Below are 19,326 nucleotides of genomic sequence, written 5' to 3'. Positions count from 1 at the left end.
GGTATTTATAAATATGACAAGCCATAGAATGTTAATGTAAAATACAGTTTATAATTGTTTACGTCTTAGTTTTCACTAAAAATCGAGGTCTATAATGGTCAAGAAGTTGAATTATTATATGTGATTAAAGCTACTAAAATTAATAAGGAATATATCCTTGCATTCAAGGAAAGTGAGAAGTACGTTTTCAGTAAAGAAGATATAAAGAATGAATATATTCTTGTTTGTGTTAAGAAAGATAAGTTTTATCCTAAAAAAGGAAAGAAGACATGGGACAACTTCTGCATGTAAAGAGAAGGTTACAGAAGCTATGGCGGAAAAAAACCTCTGAGAAATGTTTGGTAAAATTAGCTAAGACTAAAATGAATTTAGTTAAGTAAATGGTAAAAGTAGGGTGGTGGAAAATTAGATTTTGTTTTTCTCTCTCATAAAAGGATAATTTTCTTAATCTTTTAACCTTCTCTTGATAAAAAGATTATTTTTTTCCTTCGAGTAGAGATTTTATGTTTTGTCCATATAAATTTCCTGTACTGCTTTTGTCAAGACTTTAAGGACAGCTTCTAAGATTTTTCTTAGAGTGATTTAATTTTATGCATTCACCTGAAAATATTTCATTGTCACTTAGATTAAATGGATAATTAAACATTGTTTCATGGGGGCCTATGATATTGTGTGGATAAATGTTATTAATATAAGTATTTTAAAAATTATATAGCATTCCTAAAAGTATGATCTATTCTGGTTATCACTGATAAATCTCATTGCTATCTTGTAATATTATGTCACAAAATAACAAAATTTCTTTGGCAATTGCTATTTTGAACTTTTTTGTCATTTACACACAGTTTTGCTTTACTCTTGTATTTTTCCAAATATGCTTCATTTTCAGAGACAATGATAGAAATGACTTGAACACTTCATCTAGAATACAGGTTTCTGACAAACTATTAGGTCGGGAAACTGAAGTGTGTAAGAAATTACAGAACTGTAATGTAAAAACTGATGGCTTCATGAAACTGCTAACAGAAGATCAAGATCAAGATTTCATGCCTTTGGCTAAATGAACTGATGAGCTTGATTATAATTTTTATGACTTTTCATTTGAAATATTGCTGATTCTTTGTTTTATTTTTTCAGGTTTTAGGAAATTTCTTTTTGTCTTTTAAAGTATGACATAACAATTTGGTAAATTTTACCTTTGTAAGCAGAATTAAAACATTTATCTTTTTTATCCTCCCTGATCTCTACAAAATTTGGAAACTCTTAATGTGTGAGTATTCTTATTTTAATGGAAATATAGTGATTTCCACAAGTTCAATAAGAATCTCTTCTTATAACAAAACATGATGGGAAACATTGGTTATATTATCAAAGCTTTGACTAGAATGTTATATGTGAGAGAAACATGCATAGAATCAGAGACTACTGAACAATGATTGGCTCAATGCAGAAATCAAATAAAAAGTAAAACAGTAGCTGGAGACAAATGTAAATGAAAACTGAACATGCCAAAATTTATATAATACAGCAAAAGTGGTTCTAAGAGGGAATTTTATAGTAATAGAGGCCTACCTAAACAACAACAAAAAATCTCAAATAACCATTTAACAGTGCACCTAAGGAACTGGAAAATAAGAAAAACAAAGACAAAAATTATAAGAAGGAAGGAAATAATAAAAATCAGAGCAAAATTAAATGAAGTAGAGGCTAAAAAAAAGAAAAAATCAATGACACTAAGAGGTACTTCTTAGAAAAGATAAGTAAAATTGATGAACCTTTAGCTAGACTTACCAAGAAAAAAGAGAGAAGACTCAAATAAATAAAATCAGAAATTAAAGCAGAGAAAATACAACAGACACCTCAGAAATACAAAAGATTAGAAGAGACTCCTATGAAAAGCTATGTGTCAACACATTGGATAATCTAGAAGAAATGGAGAAATGCTTAGAATCATACAACTTCTGAAATCGGAATCAAGAAGAGATAGAGAACTTGAATAGACCAATAACCAGTAAGATCAAAACAGCAATCAAAAACCTCTCAAAAAATAAAAGACCAGGACCAGAAGCCTTCCCTGGTGAACTCTACCAAATATTGAAAGAAGACTTAATACCTATCCTGCGCAAACTCTTCCAAAAAATTGAAGAGGGGAGAAAGCTGCTTAACTCATTCTATGAGGCCAAGATTACCTTGACACTAAAACCAGACAAGTACAACACACAAAAATAAAACTACAGGCCAATATCACTGATGAGCATTGATGCAAAAATCCTCAACAAAATATTAGCAAATCAAATACAACACTAACTTAAAAAGATCTTACACCATGATCAAGTGGGATTTATTCCAGGGATGCAGAGATGGTTCAATACCTGCAAATCAATCAGTGTGATACGCCACATTAACAAAATGAAGAATAAAAATCACATGATCATCTCACGAGATACTCTAGAGAAAGCATTTGAAAAGATACATCTTATATTAATGATAAAAACTCTGAATAAACTGGGTATAGCAGGAAAGTATCTCAACATAATGAAGGCCATATATAACAAACCTACAGTTAATATCATTGTCCATGGAGAAAAATTGAAAGCTATCCCTCTGAGAACATTAACCAGACATGGATGCCCAATTTTACTCCTCTTATTTAACATAGTATTGGAAATTCTAGCTAAAGAAATCAGGAAAGAAAAAGAAATAAAAATGATGCAAATTGGAAAGGAAGAAGTGAAACTGCCACTATTTGCAGATGCCATGATTGTATATATAACAAAAACCTTAAAAAATCTACCAAAAACATTTTAGAAATAATATATGAATACAGTAAAGTTTCAGGATACAAAATCAACATACAAAAGTCGGTTCTGTTTCTGTACACTAACAACAAAGTAGCAGAAAGAGAAATTAAGAATACAATCCCATTTATAATTGCAACAAAAAGAATAAATTACTAGGGATAAATGTAACCAAAGAGATAGGTGCACTGAAAAGTACAAAATGTTGTTGAAAGAAATGAAGAAGGCATAAAACAATGGAAATATATCCCACACTCTTGGATTGGAAGAATGAGCATAGTTAAAATGTCCATACTTCCTAAAGCAATCTACAGATTCAATGCAATCCCTATCAATGATATTTTTCACAGAAATAGAACAAAGAATCCAGAAATTTATATGGAGCAACAAACGATCCTGAAGAACCAAAGGAATCCTGAGAAAAAAGAACAAAGCTGGAGGTATCACACTCTCTGATTTCAAAATATACTACAAAGCTATAGTAACCAAAACAACATGGTACTAGCAAAAAACAGACACAAAGATCAATGGAACAGAATTGAGAGCCCAGAAATAAACCCACACATATATGGAGAGCTGATTTTCAACAAGGGAGCCAAGAACTACAATAGACAAAGGAAAGTCTCTTCAATAAATTATGTTGGGAGAACTGGACAGCCACATGCAAAAGAATGGAACTAGACCGCTATCTTACACCATACACGAAAATTAACTCAAAATGGATTGAAGATTTGAATGTAAGACTTGAAACCATGAAACTTCCAGAAGAAACATAGGCAGTACACTCTTCAACATTCCTCTTAGCAGCATATTTTCAAGTACCATGTCTGACTGTGCAAGGGAAACAATAAGCAAATGGGATTACATCAACCTAAAAAGCTTCTGCATAGTAAAGGAAACCATCACAAAAATGAAAAGACAACTTAACAATTGGGAGAAGATATTTTCAAACCATATATGTGACAAGGAGTTAATATCAAAAATACATAAGGAACTCATACATCTCAACAAAAAAGTCTAACAACTAAATTAAAAAATGGGCAAAATATCTGAAAAAACATTTCTCCAAAGAAGATACACAGAAGACCAACAGGCACATGAAAAAATGCTCAACATCACTAATTATCAGGGAAATGCAAATCAAAACTACAATGAGATACCACTTCGTACCGGGCAGAATGGTTATAACTAACAAAACAAGAAAGAATAAGTGTTGGAGAGGATGTGCAGAAAAGGGAACCCTCATACACTGCTGGTAGAAGTGCAAACCAGTGCAGCCACTATGGAAAACTGTATGCAGATTCATTAAAAAACTAAGAATAGGACTACCACATGATCTAGCTATTTTGCTACTGAATATTTATCCAAAGAACATGAAAAGACACATGTGTAAAGATACATGCACCCCTATGTTCATTGCAGCATTATTCACAATAGCCAAGACTTGGAAGCAGCCTAGGTCCCCCTCAAGGGATGAATGGATAATGACGATGTGGAACATATACACAATGGAATACTACTGAGCCATAATAAAGGAAGAAACATGGCCATTTGTGACAATCTGGATGGACCTTGAGAGTACTATTTTAAGTGAAATACATCAGAGGGAGAAAGTGTAAAGCCATATGATCTCACTCATAAATAGATTGTAAGAACAACAGGAAATAAACACATAGAGACAGAAATTGGATGGGTTGTTACCAGAAGGGAAAGCTGGAAGGATGAGGGTGAAAGAGGTGACTGGGAATATGTGAATGGTGATGGATTGTAATTAGTTTTTGGGTGGTGAACATGATGTAATCTACAAGAGAAAAATCTAAATATAATGATGTACACCTGAAATTTGCATAATGCTACAAACCAATGGATTTGCAATTAAAAAAAGATAGATAAATAAGCATAACTGAGTGACCTCAATCATAAATGGTCCACATTGTTTGACAGACCTGATTTCATATTTTTGATATTTATTTAATTCTTGATGTTACACTTTAGAAAACATCCAATGAACAATGTATAAAGTCATCCAAAATGTTAACAACCAGTGAGAAATCATTTTTTGGAGGCAAATTTCCTCCATTAAAACCTAAAAAATTTACCCATTTTACCTCATGGCCTTAAAGAGAATTAGAATCAACCAACAGAACAGCATACTAATATATTTAGTATATATTTACAGAATAAATGCACATAATTATATTAGATAACTGTTCATATATCATTATGATGATTTATTTACAGATATGTAACAACTTTCATTTCCTTTGCTTTTCCAAAAAGACTTTCAGGAAAGACATTCAATTTTGTGGATAAACTCATGAAATATTTTAATTGTTAACATATAATTTCTACAGAAAACTGGTTGCTGTGCTCAACCCTAGAGTGGGACACTGCACCTGTTTGAAAGTAAATGAAACCAGGTGATCAACGTAGGCATAGGAAAAGACCTTGTTACAAAAAATTAGTTAGATTCCTGTCAATGTCGCAATCCAATGTACACATCAGGATAGATGCGGAGAGAGCTGATGGCCACTCTGAGTTTATTGTAACGAGCGTTTCAATATATACACAGCTTACATCTGTTAGACATACACAGGTGTTCTGGATGAAATAATTAGGGAATGCCAAGAATTCTTAGTGATTTCTCAAGGAGCCCTCCCTCGGCGTCTGTTTTGATATTATCATGTTATTGCTGTGCTCGTATATTTTTATGTCGGAGCAGGCAAGGTCTCTTAGGCAATGGTCCCTCCTGCTCCAGATATCGATATAGTTTCTCCATCTGTGCCCCCGGGCCACCGCCGCCTGTCTTATGTTGCCCCCCCCCCGCCGGGGGTCTTACCCGTCATTGGCTAACCCGCCTTCTCACTACCGGGTGACAGTTTGTTGGCAAGCTTTTTCCAGTGATTATTAACACTTCCTGTGTCAGGGGCGGCTACAAGTCCAGCTCCCATTGGACTATCCTGCTTATTCTGACTCAACAGAACATAATAATATCAATAGTTATATGAACGGCTATAAATTGATGGTTTCTTTGAGGTTTTTCATTGTATGTACAAGGTTAGAGACTCATATATTAAGCATCTCAAAAAATCATAGATTTCCAGAGAAAAATACTCTTTTAACTCATATGAACAAAATTGATGCTGCATATAAAGTGTGCAGATTCAGTTCTTCTTTGTTCCAATAACAGAACAAGCTGTCCTGAACAAGGAAGATTAAATACCTTGAAATTAATACTTTAATAGTCCAAGGCCAATTTCCTGTCCCACATGCAGTTCTCAAAGAGAATGCCGGTCTGCAGCTCGTGTCCCCTAGGTAAACAGGGCACCGATTACCACACTAACCCTCATAACCCTGAAGAAACCACTACAGATATGTCACATGTATGTGAAATATCCACTACAGGGAATACTGCATGTCAAGTGGCCTGTGATCAAAAATTTAAGTGAATTTTAACTTAAAAACACTGATAATATTATTAGCTAGCTGTTTAGAAAGAAACTACTTGAAAATAGCATTAAAAATTGAAAAGAACTTCTCGTATTAGCTCCCACATGGAAAGAGCTTGGAAGTGATCATGCTTGTGCTTACTAGAGCAACAATGTGGAACACAATAAACATTGACTTTACTTTCAACCGTCACAGGATTGAGGTCTCAGGTGAAACTCAAACCCTGTATCTGAAGTGAAAGTCAAATCTAGAACATCAGATCTGAGACCTGTAGACCTGCAGCAGAAATTCCCTGAGCCATAAATTGGGAGGAACACTAACAAATATTTTTGGTGAATTGGTGAGAATGAGGTTTTACCAGCTTTAAAGTGGAAAACTTCTGGAGACCGCAGTCTTCACATGGCAGGAGTGTGGGTGGTGGGGCAGCCACAGTTCACAGGGACACAGGACTGGGATTCACACCAAGTTTGCATGATAAAGAGATGAATGTTCCCTTCTGGCTGTGCAGGGGAATGATGACCACTGAGGACAAACTCAGAGCCTTCTCCACAACAAGGCCACTACTGCAGAGGACAGCACTTACCGGAGCTTCAACTGAGCTGAGGGAAGGGCCTTCTCCACAACAAGGCCACTGTTCTGGAGGACAGCACTTACTGGAGCTTTAACCAAGCTAAGTGAAGGGTGTTCCCAGCTCCCACTACCCTGGTCTTCCTCTCTCACCTGAGGAAGAGGAGAGCTATGAAACTTCTGTGAAGGCACATCTCAAGGACACAGGCCCTGTAAAAGACTGAAATTTAATTATAAGATTGTAGGAGGCAATTCCACATACATGCTTTACCACAACATCAACAGGGCTTTAGTATAAAACAGTGGATTATAGCTGAAACACTTACACGATGTGGACTATATCTATGGAGAGTTCTTAGGGAATCCCAAAGACATGGGAAGACAAAAACCTGGGTGCTAGGGCAATGTGAAGTGCTTGGCAATGTACAGCTACAGGAAACTTTACACAGAGTACAAATCCTAAATGGATTATCATAAAACCTCACAATGAAGCCCTTTAAACGCACATCCTACTATCCAATATATCATGTCTGCCTTTCACAAAAAGTTACAAAGCATGCCAAAAGCAAAGAAAATGCACAGTCTGAAGTGAAAAAGCAAGCATAAGAAGTAGACTCAGATATGGTACAGATTTTGTAATTATCACATAAAGAATGTAAAACTATGATTAACATGTTAATGTCTCCAATAGAGAAACTATATGAAATGCAAGAACATATGATTAATGTAAGCAAAGGGATAGATATTGTAAGACAGAATCAACATGAAATACAAAATCTGAAAATGTTTCAAATTAAAAATATTGTAATAGAGGGGCCGGCCCTGTGGCCAAGTAGTTAAGTTCTCATGTCTTGCTTTGGTGGCCCAGGTTTCACCAGTTTGGATTCTGGATGCGGACCTAGCACTACTCATGAAGCTATGCTGAGGTGGTGTCCCAAATAGTTCAACTAGAAGTACCTACAACTAGAATATACAACTATGTACTAGGGGGGCTTTGGGGAGAAAGGAAAAAAAAGAAGATTGGCAACAGATGTTAGCTCATATGCCAATCTTTAAAAAAAAAAAAAACCAAAATAATGTAATAGAAATAAAGAAGGCCTTCGAGGCGCACATCAGTAGACACAAAATGGTTGATTAAAAAAAAATGAGTTGGAAAATATGTCAATTCTTTTTTCCAAAAATACAAAGCAAAAAAGAACAAAGTTAAAATAATACAAGAAAAATACAAGAAGAGTGGGATGATGACAAAAGATACAGCATACACACAATTGCAATACCAGGAGAAAAATGAGAGAATAGAGCAGAATAAATCTGAAAAAGGTGGCCGAAATCTTTCAAAATTAATGGCAAACTCTATATCACAGACCCAGAAAGCTCAGAAAGCAGAAAGGAGTAGAAATAACCAAAAAGAGTCATCTAAGTATAACATACCAAAATAATACAGAGCCAAATACAAAGAAAAATTTTTGAAAGAGGTCAGATGAAAACATAACATTGTTAGAAGAACAGGGATCAAATTATAGCAGACCTATTTGTCAGAAACCACGCAGATAAGAAAAGAGGGAAGTGAAATATTTAAAGGGGCGAAATTTTTTAAAAAATCTAGATTTCTACATCTAGTGCATTATTTATCAAAACTAAGGAAAAAATAAAAACTTTCTTAGACAAACAGAAAGGGTGGGAAGGAGGAATTGGGAATAATGTGTTACAAGTAATCGGTACTACAAATGAAATGATATACTGTTATTTGAAATTTTATTTGTATAGTTGTGAACTATGTAGTTGGCTATAAATGAACTTAGATTATTTAAAAATCTAAGAAAACACTATTAAAATTTTTAAAAGTATGATTCATTTCTTGAGATAGGAGGTAAAAAGTGGCCTCCTACAGCCAACATTAGGGCACCTAGATATACATAAAAGCAGATGTTAACAGATCTTAAGAAATACACACACGGTGACGTAATAATTGTAGTGGACTTCAAATTCCACTTTCAATAACAGAGAGATCATCCAGAAAAAAATCAGTGAAATAAACATTGGACTTAAACTACTCATTTCACAAGATGGACCTAACAGATATGTACAGATCATTCCACCAAAAATCAGCAGAATACACATTCTTCTCAAGTGCACATATGACATTCTTCAGAGTAAATAATATATTAGGCCACAAAAGAACTTTTGACATACTAAAAAAAGATTGAAATCAGATCAAGAATCTTTTTCTACCAAAACATTTTAACATTAGAAATGAATTACCAAAAGACACCTTGAAAGTCACAAATATGTGGAAAAGAAACACCACATTCCTGAACAACAAATGAGTCAAGGAGGAAATCAACAGAGGAATTTAAAAAATCTTGGTACAAATAAAAATGGATACAACAATTTATGAGATGTAGCCCAAAGTACGAAGAGGGAATTTTACAGCAATAAATACCTATATTAAGAAAAAAGAAAGATTTCAAAAGACAATCTAAATTTAAACCTCAAAGAACTTGGGGGAAAAAAAAGAAATAACAAGCCCAAAGTTAAGAGAAGAATGAAAAACACAAAGATTGGGAGGAAATAAATGAATAAGAAACAAGACAGACAATGGAGAAGATCGATGAAACTATTAAGTGTTTTTTGAAAAGATAAACTAAATTGACAAACCTTTAGCTAGACAAAATCAGAGAGTGAGAGAAGACTCAAATAAAATCAGAAAAAAAGACCAGATATCAGAACTGATACAACAGAGAAGTACAAAGAATCATAAAAGAGTACTATGACATTCATATGCCACAAAAATGGATAATCTAGAAGAGATAGATAAATTCCTATAAATACACAATCTACAAAAACTGACTCATCAAAAAATAGATAATCTGAGCAAATCATAATGAGTAAGGAGATTTAATCAGGAATCAAAGACCTCCCAACACAGAAAACCCCAGGACCAGATGGTTTCACTGGTGAATTCTACCAAACATTTAAAGAAATAATAACAGAAATGCTGCTCAAACACTTTCAAAATTGTGAAGAGGAGGGAACACTCCTAAAGGCATGTTACCAGGCCAGCATCAGCCTGACACTAAATTCAGATAAGGACAGTACAGGAAAAGAACACCACAGACCACTATCCCTGATGAATAATATCGCAATAAAACCTGGGAAAAAACCAAGATTATATTTGAATAAACAATAACTAGGTACTATAGTTGACGTATAAAATTAACGATCACAAAGACCTACAATAGGTAAGATGACAATGCCTGGCTGGCCATGTCTGATTGCTGAATAAGAGATCAAAAAGCAAAGAGCAGAGGATACATTGGCATCACTGTGTTATGGATGACCAGGTAACTATAACCCACAGGGAAGCCCAGAGTGTTATGTAATGCACTCTGGAAAAGACTAAAAGTATCATTGTCAAGTTCATAGGTAGCTGTCCATTTTGGCCAAGATCAATGGAGAGATACTGCTGTGGAAACAGAGCTACGTATGTGAGTGAGAATGAAAGGATCCAGGAATAACATGGACCATGTGGTGCCACAGACACTTCAGAGGCAAGGTGAGCATAATTTACAAGATGGAGGTGGACCTTGGTAATCTTAAGGTAAGATATATGAGCAACCACCGGGGGTATTGCTTAATTTTTAGAACTGACAAAGACAAAAACTTGGGGAAGGAAAAACTGATGCCAGACAACATCAGGAAAAAATGACAATCCATCACCTTGTTTCCTACTTTGAGTCAATTTCAATTCCCGGATTTCATCCAGTGAAAAAGAGACCAGATCACCTGGAAGAAATGTTCTACAGTGCCACAATAATTATGCATGCTGACTGTATACCAATCCTTCTCCACAAAGCTTGAGCCATATACCAGAATGGATTTGTAAGCTCCGGCTTCTATAACTGAATACCATAGACAGAGTGGATTAAAAAACGGACATTTATTTTTCTCACAGTTCTGGAGGCTGGGGAGTCTAAGATCAAGGTTCTGGCCAATTTAGTTCCCATGAGGCCTCTCTTTCTACTTGCAGAAGGTTGCCTTCTCTGTGTCCTCACACGGTCGTTCCTCAGTGCCTATGAAAAGCTAGAGAGTGAGCTCTGTCCTGTCTTGTAAGCTCATTCACCCTACAGATCAAGGCCCTACCGGTATGACATAATTTAGCCTTAATGAGTTCTGTAAAGGCTCTATCTCCAAAGTCCTTCACAGTTTGGATTAGGGTGCCCATCATAGGAATTTGGGGGTGGGGCACACTTTAGACCACAGCACAGAGCAAGAATACATTAGGGAAAGTGAAATCTTTAGACCTTTTGAGAGCTATTGGATACAAAGCTTGAGCTAACACTGGGGGGCACGCTTTTATAATGGAGTTCCCCTCTCCTCACTACTCCCATTGACCCATGTGGGAATTTTGTGCTTCCCATCACATCTGTCTTTAAAGTTCTTTTGGACAGAGTGCCAGATTCCCAGTTCAGGACTGATGTCTTTATCAGAGACACATTAACAGTTCCTCTAAACCAAAAGCTATACCTGCCAGCAGATGTTCTGAGCATCTCATGCCATTATGGTTCTTGTGGGCAAATTCCAAACTACCTTATAACTTGATACTAAAAGGAAACCATATTTTTATTGGACTGCTCATTCTTGCTAGATGTATTCTGTGTGCCCCATCATATGATCGACTGCTCTGTGCTCCAGGAAGCCAACCTGTGTGAATGGTATCCAAGAACCCCCTTCACTTTGACTTCTGATTGAGTGTAGCTCATGGAGTGTATCGTACATGGTTCTGTGCCCACATATTCCCCTTTCCTTTCAGGATTGAGGTACTTGTTCCCCCAGCTGCTAGGAATGTTTGTATCAGACACTCACAGCAAAGTCCCTCTCAATGGATTGTTCTTGCTTGAGGATAACTGCCTAACCCAAGGTCATGCTCCCTTCCTGGGGGCAGGCCGCATCCAATCAATACTCCTGTGAGGGAACAAATGGGGGCCACTTGCTCTGCTGAAGGACAATTTGGGAGAGACATTTCAGAACTCCTCCTGGGTTAGCTGAATACTTTGTTGTGACTGCATCATAGTTCAACATCTCCCTGTGCCCAATTGTGCTTCCTTCACTCTATGGGTGTTCTTCCTAAGAACACTCCACAATGAAATTCCTGCATGCTTATCTCTGCCTCAGAGTCTATGTCCCAAGAATCACCAAGTGTGCTCTCCAGGGATGGCTAGGGTGACAGCAGCATGGCATTTATTTCCCTTTCTTCCTGCCTGCTGGTCTGTGGCTTCTTGGCTCTGTACTCTGGCCAAGTCTGAGCATCTGTTTGACAGCCTTTTGCACACAGTCCATCTTTGTGAACTCTGAAAAGTACAACATCCCCAAGTGTCTTCAAGAAGAGGGATGGGAAATCCCTTTTCTTGTTAAAATGGGCATCTGATACAATCTCTTGTTGATTCCCTAAACTATGACCACATATTCATAAATAGTCCTAAATTAATTTCAATTTTGACACCCAGGATCACTGTAATTACCTGTTGGAGTTCTTAGTGGTATGACATCCTGTGACCCAGGCACAGCAGCATTTAGAATTGGGAAGATGGGAATTTACTGAAAATTATTTTTACACTCTTGCTGAAGGCCTTATTGAAACCTAGTATACTACCTGTTCATGATGTACTAATTATGCTCAGCCAGGAGTATTGCATTTTACATATGAAATAGTATAACTTGACTTTAAATGTAGATTTCACTAGGGTGGTCAATTATGTTCTAAAAGAGAGTAAGATTTGTCACTTTGGTAAGTTTCAATATCCAAAGGCAGAAGTGTAACTAAAATCTATGTCACTCTCCTCTTCTAAACAAACAAAATCACAGTCATTACAGCTCAGCTCTCCTGGATTAAGCAATTACAATAACTCCTATTTTTACAGAGGCAGCTTCTCCAGTTAGCTATCCCCTGAGATCTATATATCTATATATATAATGGATATATACATTTTCCTTTTGTAGTTGTGGAAAATGAGACTTATATTTACTCTTAGACAAGCCAAGGTCACAAGAATGCTAAAAATGGAGCCCAAAACCAAGGTTGCATGGAAATTGAAAATATAAAGTAGAAGCAATAATAAAATCATGAAAATCAGCCCAGATAAAATCTAACTGCAAAGTGCTTGGCTCAGGAATGCAATCTTCTCTAACCATCATTGTCAGACACAACGTAAGTGGACAGGAGGAAATTATGCACATAATATGTCATTTATATTTGCGCTTTCCTTGCATCATGCATAGCCAAATTTTCTTAGAAGCTGAATTAAATCAATGTGTTTAACTATATAAAAGCTGTGTCCTTGATATCGAGAGTTACACATATGCAACATATTAAAATTTATTGAAACTACCAAAATTGTATACATTTTTTGGCATTACTTAGTCAGGAGAGAAATTTTTCCTTTCCAAACAAGACGACTTATATTCTCAGGTCTAGGAAATGGAAGAATTAGTCTGCAAATGGAAGCATAACTTAATTTGGAATTTTTAGGGAATTTAGTTTAATTTTACCAAGTTATACACTAAAAATAATAATGACCTTCTTAAAATATTCCCCCAATTAACACTATAACAGTAAATGCAAACTTTCACTAACTGTGGAAAAGGCACTTTGTGTAATGAGACTGTTTCCCCTCAAAGACACAAGTACACAACCATTCCTTGGTAAAGAAGAGAAAATAAAACTTTGGTTCCTCCCCAAACCACAGAGATAAGATAATTTCTTTTTAAGTTCCAAGAGAATCTAAATCTTTAAAGTAATTTTCATCTCTAATCTGCAGGAGCTTAAACTGTTCTAGCGTGTTGAATAAATAAAACCACAGTTGCAAAGATAGGGATGTTAATTTATTCTCAAGGATGTGATGTAATTCAATGAAATTACATAGCAGAAGGACTCTATGTCTTCCATAGTCATTCTCTTTGCCCCCATTTTCATATCCATCTCATACTTTAATGCCAGTCGATGAAGAAAATCAGTGCACAAGGCTCACTCAATCCTAACTCCATTGCATGAGCATCAACGTTGTACTGACAGAATTTTCAGAGTATTAAAATTTTCTTTTCCTACACTAGTGAGTATTGAGTTTTCATCGATTTAGGCTTGGGCAACTGTACATGATGGTACCATTCACTATTTCTGGGACCTTACTTGATTAGTCCAGTGTTGGGAATGATGAATTTGACGTCACTTTGAGGCAGAAATTTCAGGATTCTCTTTAATTGAAGTGGTAGCAACAAAGGCTAGACGTAAGACAACCCTGCAATAATTTTTTGGATATGATGCAGTTCCCCAAAAACATGGTTAATAAAAAGATCAAAAGGCTAGCATAAAATGGAATTGTGCACAGCTCAGCCAATTGCTTTCAGAAAAAAAGAGCATTGCTTTGCTCTCTTACACACATTTGTGTCTATATATTCATAATTAGCCCAATCTCATATTCTTATTCAACATGGTGTGTTGCTTACTCCCTCAAAGAGCCTTATGGACCCATTTTATTTTACCAAAAAGTGAGTACAATTATATTTCTGGTTCACCACATTAAATGCACTTTATTCAGTTACATTCTGTCGTAACCTGGACCTTTTTTGAGCTCTTTCTCTCTCTCTTTCTGTCTCCCATTATCTCTATTTCTCTCTGTCTCTCTAATATAGAATAGTTTAAATGCATATTTAAAACATGAGGAAGCAATGATAATAATAGTACAGTAATAATAGATATAGTAATAGAATAAAAATAGAAACAATAATAATAATCATTGTTTCTGAGTACTTACTACGTGTCAGGCTCTGTTGTGTTTGTGTGTGTGTGTGTACATGTGTATGTATGCATGTAGGTTTATGTGTATGTGTGTTTGATGAGTCTTATTTAATATTCAAAAAGTCTCTGTGAAGCAGGTCCTGTTATCATTCTGACTTTATAGAAATTTACCTCAGATGTAGTTTCAAGTCTAAGTGTTTTGTATACAGATAGGATGAAAAATGAAATATATTCAGGATACTGTATGTGCATTAAATTTTCTTGCTTATGTCTTTTCAAATCATTAGGAAAGTTTTAATGTACATTGCCACTTTCTTAATATAATTGAGTTAATAACAGACTAATTTCTAAGCTAGTTATTATCTATCATGCATCAATTATACCCGTATTCCATATCAACTCCTTTAAATAAGTAATGATATTATTTCCTTTATATTTAGGGTAATTCAGTTAACCTTTGCCTCTCCCATGAAATTCCACTGCATTTGAGTCAATTATCAATAAAAACAATTATTTTGAATTAATTGTTATCCTACCCAGCAATTCTGATATTTAAAATTTTTATGACAAAACTATAATTATTATATCAAGTGGGAAACTTATTTCAGGTATTTTATAAAATTTTGAAAGATAAAAATGGTGTTCATTTATGTAAAATATAGGACTTACATATTCTCTGGGATTTACATACAAATGCTTTTCAAAGTAAATACTTTGCAGGAAGAATTGATTTGATGATTTTTCTCTTTTTTTGTTTTCCAGTAAAACCTTAATATAAAGACATAACACAGGAGCATATCAGTAATTGTTTAATCTATTAATGTGTAGTCTTACCAATATTAATAAACATCTCACCTTTAATTAAACCTGAAATAAAAAAATATGCATTCTTTATTTGTGTAATGAGTGATATAGAACAGATGTGAAATAATATATTTCAGTCTAGTTAAGTCAAAATTAATGGATACTATTATATTTTGAAAGTTTTGATAAATACAAAATGATAAAATGTGATTGAGTGATGTGCAACCAATGAGTAAAGGATACATTACGACTATTATCTTTTTTTAGCTAAGAAAAGATTGGGATATGACTGTAGCAAGAAAACAATTTCAAGAAGGGGTGAAATCAATGGACCATTTGAATAATAATCAGCTAAAAAGAGTTTGATTGAATAATTGTAATAAACCTATTGAGTCCTGAGTAGTTTCATAAACAAAACTAAACAGTTGGGCCCCATGTACAAACTAGTTGGATTCCTGGTGAAATCAATTTAGGGTCTCACATGGCTTATTCATGAATGAAATCTTTTTTGATATGCGTGTACATCTCAGCACACACATTTTAATCAGAAGTGGTTATTGCTTGAATGGGGAGGGTATGCCTAGAAATCATAATGATGGACTGTATTTTTATTTACATTTAATTTTATTAATATGAAATGGCCTACATGATTTATTACAATGTTTCTCTGTTTCATTCTCGTAACCACTGTCTAAGTTGCCTTAAAATAAACTGGCTATTTTAGCTTAAAAATAGGTTATGTAGAAAATAATTCATGAACAAAGGTTAATTTTTGCATTGAAGTGGCTGAACTCATTCATTTCTTCTTTCAAGTGGTAAACACTTCGCATATATATAAAGGCAAAAAAATCTTAAATTACACAGTAAAAATTTCTTTGAAAAAAAATCTCAGATCCAAAAACCTCTTGGTTTTTATTCATATTGAGGGGTAGATCATACATATCAGATTTGCAGAAATAATTATACAGTGAAGAGTTAAGTAACTATTATCTATGTAAAAATGATATTAGCACCTATGATTCCCCAGAAAAGAATTAATAAAATATAATTCAATTTCCATAAGTTAATAAAACTGACAGACATATTCTCATAATGACTATTGATTTTGACTGAAATAAATATTTATTCTATTAGATTTAAAATATAACTGATGTTTCAAGTTACCGCAATAGATTGTTAGTTTTACTTTCAATATTTCATTATTATTATTTTTGGATAGACTTGGATACAATGCATTGCATTTTCTTTAAGTTTTATCTAAATAAAAATTGCATGAGCAAATTGAGTTCATGGCCCATTTATTTATTCATGTATTTCACAAATATCATTGCCAGCCACTGTTCCAGGCATTTGGCTTATTCCAGCAAACAAAAAAAAAAAGATCTACCATAATCAAGATTAAATTCTGGTGGGTGAGTTGAGAATAAAGAAAAAAATATAGTTCATAAATTGATTATCAAATATGCTGAAAGTGAAAAGTGTTTTGCAAAAGGCAAAATGAGCACAGTAAGGAGGGCCAGGAAAGTGGTGTTATTAGTGGGAGCATCATGATTATAAACAGTGTATTTAAGGGTAGAGATCTTGGAGAAGGTGACATTTGGGAAAAGACTCGGCTCAAGTAAAGAATATGGACTTAAGTGTTTGTCACTTTACATAGGGCTGGTGCCCACTCAATATTATGAATATTGTCAACTGATTCAAACAATTAAATGCCCATCTTGTAAAACATGCCCACTTCAAAAGCTGGTTGAGAGTCCTTAGACTTTCATGGCAAATCATGCATCACAACCTTTCTTTTATTATGCAGATGTATGGAAATGAGTTTGAGGCTTACAGTACTTTTTCTTCCTTTGCCATTTGGCTCATTTATATTTTTATTTTTTAGGTAACATAGGAATATTCATGATGGGACTTGAGAATCACACTTACAGCAGCCACTTCATTTTGTTGGGACTGTTCTCCTCTTCCCAGACAAGCCTGCTTTTCTTTTCCTTTATATTAATTATTTTCATTATGACTGTAGCAGAAAATACAGCCATGATTCTCCTTATCCACAAGGACCCACGGCTTCACACTCCAATGTATTTCCTTCCCAGCCATCTCTCTTTTATGGATATCTTGCATATTTCCAATATTGTTCCCAAAATTATCACTAACTTTCTATTAGGCAGCAGAACTATTTCTTTTGCTGGTTGTGGCTTCCAGATATTTCTATCCATCACCCTCTTGGGTGGTGAGTGCCTTCTCCTGGCAGCAATGTCCTATGATCACTTTGTAGCCATCTGTCATCCACTGCGCTATCCCATTCTTATGAATGACTATGTCAGCACTCTCATGCCTACAGGGTTCCGGGCTTGTTGGGACTCTCTACTCCATAGTTCACACAGCTTACACACTCCATCTTCCTTTCTGTGGCTCAAGAGCTATTGATCACTTTTTCTATGAAGTCCCTGCAACGTTGAAATTGTCCTGTGTGGACACAACACACTATGAACAAGGAGCTTATGTAAGTGGCATCATTTTTCTGTTCATCCCTTTCTCCCTAATCTTTGCTTCCTATGTCCAAGTTCTTCTTACTGTCCTCCAAATGAAATCATCTGATGCACAGAAAAAGTTGTTTTCCACCTTTTTTTCCACATGGATGTGGTCGTAATGTACTATGGGCCATTTATTTTCACATATATGAGACCTAAGTCATACCACACTCCAGGCCAGGATAAGTTCCTGGCCATATTCTATACCATCCTCACTCCCACACCCAACCCAATTATCTAGAGCTTTAGGAATAAAGATGTTTTGGTGGCAATGAAAAATATGCTTAAAATAACTTTATGCATAAAAATAGAAAAAAATGCTTGATCTGTGCGTTTTATATATTTCTATATTCAATACCTAGAAGAAATCCATCATTAGTTTCTCCTGAGAAGAAAGTTAAAGTCTCCATCTCTCTAAGTATGGAAAGAAGTGGATATTTCCAAACTTTTGATAAAGTTTTCACATGTGATTGTTTTGTAAAAACATACCTCATATAATGTGCTGCTCCCCTGAAATCCTAATTATAATCTCCCAAGGTGCTTATAAAAGGTAAATGATGACCACATCTTCCAGCTTCTTCCCACCAAAATTTTAAGAATTTGTAAGAATTACGTTTTTAGATACAGTTGGGCACATTACATAACAAATGTATTTCCATAAAATCATCTGTATTTTTATGAAATGTAGTAAAATTATACTTCAGAATTCCAAAGAGCTGCTCAGGTATCTAGGATGTCAGTGTAACTGGCTATAATAATAGGATTATAATTATTTTATAATGGAGGGAATACTGTATTCATCAGGATGTCTACCATGAAGACTATTGAATGTAGAAAAAAGTCACTTGCTGAGCTGTATAGGTAAGCAATTGCGTAACGTCAGAGACGAGGTCATCCATGGGGGTCAACGTAAGAAAGACAATTTTCAAGAAACATGGTTTTAATTAACTTTTGACTTTGTTGCATTCTTGTTTGTATTGTTTCATTTTTTATTTTAGTGAAATGGAAATATGACATCAGAGTTAAATTCTTCTTTAATAAAATCATTGTTGTATCTTAGTAATCTTCTTTCTCTGTATTTAGCCCACTGGAGTTACTCATTTGTTCTTTTAACAGATATTTGCTATTTACACTGTTGGGTTGAGGGTTGCTATCATTTTAACTTGTCTGGGATATTCTCACATATTCACATAACTCTAAAATTGAGTCATCTCCAAGGTCTCCATTTAGTTTTCACATATTCCATAGTGTTGATTCATTATATCTGCTTTCTCCATCTCCTTTGCCTCTTTTCTCTAGCCAGCCACAGCAAGATTAGATGCCCTTCCCCTTGAACACAATGTACCCATGGGTATCTCTGTAACTATATCATAATGAC

At 34.9% G+C, this 19,326-nt stretch overlaps 1 pseudogene; it reads left to right on the top strand.

Annotated features, from left to right (window-relative positions):
* The first annotated feature begins 17,319 nt into the window (after window positions 1–17,319).
* LOC139081269 (olfactory receptor 2AJ1-like) lies at window positions 17,320–18,446 on the top strand (annotated as a pseudogene).
* Window positions 18,447–19,326: the final 880 nt, after the last annotated feature.

The sequence above is a fragment of the Equus przewalskii genome, unplaced genomic scaffold, assembly GCF_037783145.1.
Source record: "Equus przewalskii isolate Varuska unplaced genomic scaffold, EquPr2 contig_12173, whole genome shotgun sequence".
Classification (NCBI taxonomy): Eukaryota; Metazoa; Chordata; class Mammalia; order Perissodactyla; family Equidae; genus Equus; species Equus przewalskii.
This window is presented reverse-complemented; position numbering and strand designations above follow the sequence as displayed.